General features: G+C 44.5%; 1 pseudogene; it reads left to right on the forward strand.

The window, feature by feature from the left end:
• Positions 1 to 425: 425 nt before the first annotated feature.
• On the forward strand, positions 426 to 4,496 carry LOC136550902 (glutamate--glyoxylate aminotransferase 2-like; annotated as a pseudogene).
• Positions 4,497 to 7,807: the final 3,311 nt, after the last annotated feature.

Raw genomic sequence — 7,807 nt, forward strand, 5'->3', positions numbered from 1 at the left:
ATACTTAGTGTCTAATGGAAGACAAGTACTTCTGAAAGACGTTTGATTATGCGGTTCTGCCACACCTAATGAAAACAAAACAGATCAAAAGAGAGAATAATAGTGCTGCTCTTTGTTCAATTTGTATATTTATTTACGTGCCTAGTCCTCCTTAGGCCAGTCTCAATGGAGATTTTATAGAGTTTTATGGACATTAAATATACTGATATGGCACTGTCTTGATGAAGAGAGAGAAGATAAAAATTTCATAGGAGTAGAGATGAAACTCTTCTGCACTGTTTCCAAAATATGGGTGTGTTGAAAACTGGGAGATGAAACCCCCACTGAGACTGGCCTTAGAGAATTTGTTGTTGTAATTTCTTCTCACTATTTCTCATACAGTTAAAAAGAATAAAACGTGAACATTTTTTTTTTGTTATTTTGATTTGTGATCTAGCCACGCCTGTGATCCCGTCGCCCTTCCGGCAAAGAAACGTCGCTGCAAGCAGGCCGCGCCGCCGCCGCCCACGCCCGCCATAGGCATGCATCCCCGGATGCGACACCAAAGCCGCCGCGCCGCTGGCCCTGCTCCCCGCGACCATGGTGGCGGCACCCTTCCCCATCCCCTACGGACGGCGTCCACTGCGCCCTTCCCCATCCCACGGCCCTGCGTGCCTCGATCCGTACGGCGCCGCTCCAGCCCACCGCCGTCCGGCTCCTTGGCAGCGCACGCCTGCCTCCGCCAGTCTCGGCCGCTCCGCCCGCCTCGGCCGCGGCGGCGAGGTCCCTCCCTCTCTGGCGACACCGGATGAGCGGAGGCCGTGCGGGCGATGGCGCGGAGGCCGCCTGTCGTGGATGCTGGGTCGCAGGCCGCAGGGGCTTGGAAGCCATCGCATGGCCACGGTGCGGAGTCGCCAGCTGCTGGCGCAGAGGCCAGGCGGGGCTGCCGGCCGCGGATCCCGTCGCCTGGCCCCGGCGAGGAATTGGCGCATGGCGAAGTGCAGGGGCCACGCGGGGCTGTCGGGCGCTGGACGGGGTAGCAGGACGCCTACAGATCTTGGGCGCTCATGATCTCCTCCCTTAGTCCTGCGTGCTCCCGATCCTTCCTTCCCAGTTCGTGCGAAGCCGCCGTCGCATGCCATCACCGAAGCCAAGACTAAAGCGTGCCTCCCTTCTCCGCCCAAGTCGTCGCCCTCGCCCTCGCCGGGCGGACGAGCGCCCGCGATCCCATTGCGCTGCCATCAAGAGAAGGCAGGCCGACGCCAAGCCTGTCACGCACCGCCCTCGCCGTCGCACCTGCCCCGTCGCCCTCGCCGTTGCGTGCCGCGTCGGCCCTCGCCCGTCGTGATCCAGGTAAAGCTTTAGAACAAATCATGACATCTGCCACCTCCAACTTCTGTGTTCTTTAGCACAGTAGCGACTCCATGAAGATCCCTACCTCAGAGTCAATCTCGTTTATTCTCAAGGACATCTCACTCTCATTCCTCACGTGTAGTGCAGAAGAGAAAGACTGATGTGCTAAAAGAGGCCGGAGCAGCAGCTCATTCTTGCTTTGTTAAATTTTTTATACCAATCCATGATCGGCATAATGCTATTTAACACTTTATCATTCTAGAATCCCTGATTGGTTCAAGTTGTGCTTAGATGATTCTACTGCTGGTGATGTGCAGACTAAATGGTCTTTGTTTTTATGCCATTAGCATTAGACCGGGGCTCTCAAAGGACAGAAAAATTGCTAATTGCAAGGCGTTCATCAGGCACGTAGGGGAGGTAAGGTGTTTGTAAAAATTCTCCCGTGAAATGTTGTGCTTGAGCTATCTGCACTTCCAAAAAGGTATGCCAATTATTCCAGGAGCTGTTCTTGAAATTTGGCAACAATGTCATTTGCATGCTGTTCGTGGTTTAGCAGCAGGTGGCTGTTTCATGGACCAAATCAGAAGCTGCTAGTTCTGAAAGTTAAGCATATAGCCTTTTAGACCATGTGATGCTTTCCAGGTTATGTTCAACATGGGTCCGCCACTAAGCAGGGAGCTTCAGCTTGTTTCTTTCCACACTGTGTCCAAAGGGAACTGGGGAGTGTGTGGACAACGTGGTGGATACTTTGAAATGACAAATCATCCTCCAAAGGTAATATTTCATTGCAGCATGTCAGAATGTCACTTGTCCCAAGTATCATTGAAAAGTTCCTAGCTACGTAAAGTCAATGAGACAATGAGTGTATGAAAAGATGTAAATGAGATATTCAAAAATATTGAATTGTTCACACCCAGCTGCAAACACATTAAGTAATTGTGAATATCTTGCTGTGCCGTACAACTTTGTTAATTGTGAATATCTTGCACAATGCAATTTGGGCCAATGGTCCACCCAACTGACTAGAGTGCTGTTATTACATTTGTTGCATCAATGTCTTACTTTTACCAAAGTCTCCTTTGACAAACTTTTGGAAACTTTAGAGTAATCAGTAGGGTCTACTGGACTTACATATTTATGCCACCACGATGTACATTTACAACTGGTGTCCTTGTCCAGCCTAAACTGCAGAGTAGTGTTAAACGCTCTGGAAACCTTTAAACTTTGTCAGTTAAGATTTTCCCTTTAAACAAGCTAGGCACTTAAATAAGGCTTATGCTAGACTCTATTGTACAAAAAGGCACTTTGAAGGTCATTTTCTGAATATAATGTTCAAGGTCTGATGCTAACCACTCTGTTGATTTGAGCTTGCAGACAGTAGATGAGATCTACAAGGTTGCATCAATATCACTGAGTCCAAATGTTCCTGGGCAAATTTTTGTAAGTGAAACACTGCTCAATGTTTGATTCTTTATTATTTTTCCCTTCACTAAACCTGGTACTCTGTTTTGGAATGACACATGTTTGGATTCATATCGGGACCTCAATTAGAAGTTTTCAAATTCAAATTATGTCAAACACTGATTTTATTCATGAAGCATCAAGCAAATTCTACAAATTTCTTTGGATCGGTATAGTTATAGAATGCAGATAATTGATTGAGCATCTTAAATAATCCCTTCTTTTTTGTGGTTTGTTTACTGACAAGTTTGTTCGTTCACATTAACCCGCAATGCTGTACAGGTTATTACTATATGCATTTTTTTCATTCTTTGGACCTACCCCAATTTTTCTTAACCTAATTCAGTTCAAGCTATGCTAATTTGCTTGAAGCTTCGTTTCTTTGCTTTACCAAATTACAAAGCAGTTCTGAATAGCTGCTTCTGGAAAAAAGGGGGTTCTGAATAAGTTTTCCTTTTACAGATGGGAGTAATGATTAACCCTCCTAAACCTGGAGATGTCTCATACCCCAAGTTCACTGCTGAAAGGTTAAACATACTGCCCCTCAGAAGTTTTAGTCTGCATCCAGTTTCAGTAGAAAAATGAAACTATGCGGGATACTGAATACTTATTTGTCTTTTTTGTACATTCTTAAGTTTGATGTTTGATGTGGCTCCAAATGATGTTGCAGCAAGTACGTCCATGAATCTTTGAGGAGGAGAGCACGCATGATGACAGATGGTTTCAACAGTTGCCGAAATGTCGTGTGCAATTTCACAGAAGGTAACATCAAAATTCTAAACTTTGTTGGTTTGCAGCAATTAGAGTATGGTTATTGCTTACTTACTAGATTCTCTCGCAATTGATTGTGTTTTTGCAGGAGCTATGTACTCTTTCCCCCAAATACGGCTGCCACCAAGAGCGATTGAGGCGGCAAAAAGAGCCTGCAAAGCACCAGACGTTTTCTACTGCCTCAAGCTCCTGGAGGCAACAGGAATTTCCACTGTTCCGGGCTCTGGTTTTGGGCAAAAGGAAGGGTAAGTGATTTTTTTATTTGATTACTTATCTGTGATGTATGAAGTTTCATAAATTTAAGACCTCAGAACGGAATATATATAGTGTGAAACATAAGTAAACATCCCATTTTGTGTCACTGAAAAAAAAAAGAAGAGAATGAAGCGTAGTTGAATCTGCTGCCCTTGACCTTCATCCAGTTTTTTATATTCTTATCAGTATCTTCTGAGACATGTAACTTCGATTTTCTTCTGTGGTCTGTAAATAACAACAACAACAACAGAGTAGGAAATCTGAGAGGACGTTACTGAAGTGATGGATTTGTTGTTTTTCTCTGAACACAGGGTGTTCCACCTTCGGAAACTATCCTTCCAGCAGAGGAAGACTTCCCTGCCATCATGTCGAGCTTCAAGAAGTTCAACGACTCATTCATGAAGCAATACGAGGGCTACTCCAGGATGTGAACAAGAGCAGAAACAAGATATAACGAAGGATCAGCTGAGAGATTCGTTGTTCCAGTCTCAGCGCGATGGAGCATTTCTGAAGATATTATCAATTGCAAGTTGATTAGTTGTAACTCTCTTAAAAAGAAGCAATTGCTGCCTTTGATGATATGTATAGGGAACGGAATTTCTGTGGGTTATTATTGAATAACAGGCTGCCATTTGCTTCTACTGCCATAGTATATAATTGTCTTGTACCTGCTAGAAGATGTATGCTGCTGCTTCTGCTGCTGTTGGACCATTTGCCATACAAGTATACAACTATCACAGTTGACAACAGTCTATATGCCTGCAAAGCTTGTTTGCTCCCTCCATTCCAGTATTCATAGGACTAATGGGAGGGAGAGGGTTGTCTGCTGGTTGCTCAATCTGCGCATGGATCGCGCAGCAAATTGACCGCTGGTTACACTGTCCTCTTATAACTGCTGGAAGTTGTTGCTTGCTCCAGCACAAATTTACTGTTGCTGAGTTGGGGAATTTGGTTTTGGTGTGGCTAATAGATGTTGCTTTGGTTTTATTTACAGTGGTAGCCTGTTGTTGCGCCAGCAAACGTACATATGTGCCCTATTATATTGGTTGCTTGGTGGTTTTAAAAATTCAGAGACTGAGCAGACGTACAACCAATTCAGATTTCAGAGACCACCAAGTGTGTCTTAGGCCTTATTTAGATTGCAAGTTTTTTCACTCTCTCTTCATCACATCAAATCTTTGATACATGTATGGAGTATTAAATGTAGATAAAAAAATATCTAATTACACAGTTTGATTGTAAATTACGAGACGAATCTTTTGAACCTAGTTAGGCCATGATTGAACAATAATTGTTAAATACAAACGAAAGTGCTACAGTGTCGTTTAGATTGCAAGTTTTTTCACTCTCTCTCCATCACATCAAATCTTTGGACACATGTATGGAGTATTAAATGTAGATAAAAAAATAACTAATTACACAGTTTGATTGTAAATTACGAGACGAATCTTTTGAGCCTAGTTAGACCATGATTGGACAATAATTGTCAAATACAAACGAAAGTACTACAATGTCAAATACTGATTCCTAATCTCAATCTATACAAGGCCTTATACATGTTCTGATGACATCATGGAGTTGGAGCAGTGAGTTGTGAAGTTCTAGGCGAATGCTCCCAGTCGCAGCACAGATATGATGATGATTTGATCAGGCCGACAGGCGTTGCTTAGAAATTAGGGCCTTATTTAGATTGAGGTTAGGAATCAGTATTCGGCACTGTAGCACTTGCGTTTGTATATGACAATTATTGTCCAATCATGGCCTAACTAGGCTCAAAAGATTCGTCTCGTAATTTATAATCAAACTGTGTAATTAGTTATTTTTTATCTATATTTAATACTTCATGTATGTGTCCAAAGATTTGATGTGATGGAGAAAGAGTGAAAAAACTTACAATCTAAACAAGGCCTAGATGGTGCTCAATATCTCTGACTTGTGACTTTTTGAGGCCAAAATTTTCATTTCTGGCTTGTGACTTTTCCTGACCCATGTGTGTGTACCTGTAGCACATATCAAATTAATTACATGGTGATGTGCTCCGATAAACAAGTTGGAAAATTGGAATATTAACCATTGCCCATGGATTCAGTGTGATTATTAACTTCTGATATTAGTTTCTTTTTGTTTATTATGATCATGTCTGTGCATTGCAACGGGAATAAAATAATGTTAAGATAATTTAGGTCTACAATGTGTATATATATTTGGTCCTGCATCCAGCTGATGAATTTCGATTTGGACAGAGACATCTGCTGCATCAGGACGAGACCATGCACTGTGGTGGGACTGGGAAATCAAGCTGGGAGATGTGAATTTGGGCATCAATCCGGCAGCATATTCGAGCACATCAGGATGGACATGGTGACGTTTTCATGTCCCATTTTTTTCTTGCAGATAGCAGAATGTGAGTTATGATCTTCAGTTTGATTATTCACAGATTGGATTGCTTATTCTGTAAAATTACATGACTGGAATTTAACCTACTGTATAATAATTAATAAGATAAGTTGTTGCGTACATAGGATTCGATAGACAGTGCATAGAACACATCCATTCTCCCAAAAGCTGGTATCTTCACTTAAAATGAGCAAACATACTGTAGGGATTTGCAATGGGATTTCCTATTTGTGTATCTTCTGCATGATCTGGGGTCCAAAGAAAGAACCGAAAGATGGAGGCCAAAAATCATTTCCAACTGGATATATTTGTATGATTGTATCTGTATGTGATTTTGGGTACATTCAGATTTACCAGGGTCCTAGTGGGGTCTCAAGTGTGACCCGTAGCAGTTTGTTAGAAATCAGTCTAAACTTGCGTCCCCGAATGTTGCCGTAACGTTAGCACGGGCACGCTACTATGTAAATAAATTTACAGTGTACTATAGGCTGGTCAAACCGATTACACATTGATTACATATTAATCTTAATTACTGATTGATCGTGCCATTCTCCTTGATTGAATATTGCCTGTCATGTGATAGAGGAATCACGGCAAAATAGGAAGTAGAAAATTATTATGCTATCCATATACACATTGCATGTTTGCATGCACTAGCGTACATAGCAACGAGCAAAAGGAAAGAGAATTAACACAGAAGGAAAGAGAATTAAGACAAAAGCAATCTCTTTGCATTTCTGAGAACCTTGCTAAATCTACCTATATTTAATTACTTCCCCTCTTTGCATCTGCAAAAGGGACAGTTTTTTCCTCCTTTCATTTAGTTTCACGCTCACGTGTTCTATCGCCCTTGTTTGCTGTTTCTTGCGTGAACCATAGTTGATGTCATCTGTCTTCCATGGCTCAGCCTCCCAATCCCAAGAGAAGGTCCCTACTTCTCCCTGACTGAAGATCCGGCCTGCTAGAGGATCTCCTCGAGTCCATCGGGCAGCGTCTCACGTCAGGCCACGACGCGGCGTCCTTCCGATCCGCTTGCTCCCCATGGTGCGCCGCCGTCCCGTTCACGACCTTCGGGCCGCTCCTGCTGCTCCCGTTCGACCCCGACTTGGACCGCGTTGGCTTCTACTGCGTCCCGGAGAAGGTCTTGTCCAAGACGCTACCCGACGTGCGCGGCAAGGTGGCGTGCGGCTCCTCGTGTGGGTGGCTGGCGCTCATGGATGAGGCGGCGTCCGTGACGCTGCTGAATCCATTCGCCGGTGCCTGTGCCCCCCGCGTTGAGCTCCCGCCAGCAGGCGAACACGTCGCGCCAGCGTCCTCATCGGAACGCGTGTCTAGGGTCCACGGCCGGTGGGTCCTTCATCCCACCAACGGCTACGGGGACGTGGATGCCGCAGGCAGAGCCATCAAGCTAGAAGACATGAGGGACGTGTTCTTCCATGAGATCGTGCTCTCGGCGCCGCCTAACACCGCCGGCCGCGAGTGCGTGGCCATGACCATGCTTGGGTGCTCCATGGAGGTCGCGTTCTGCCGGGTTGGAGTCGACAACGCATGAACGCTGCTCGACACCAAACTGGAGTTCTCCGTGGGGTCC

This window comes from Miscanthus floridulus, chromosome 4 (genome assembly GCF_019320115.1).
Source record: "Miscanthus floridulus cultivar M001 chromosome 4, ASM1932011v1, whole genome shotgun sequence".
Taxonomy (NCBI): domain Eukaryota; kingdom Viridiplantae; phylum Streptophyta; class Magnoliopsida; order Poales; family Poaceae; genus Miscanthus; species Miscanthus floridulus.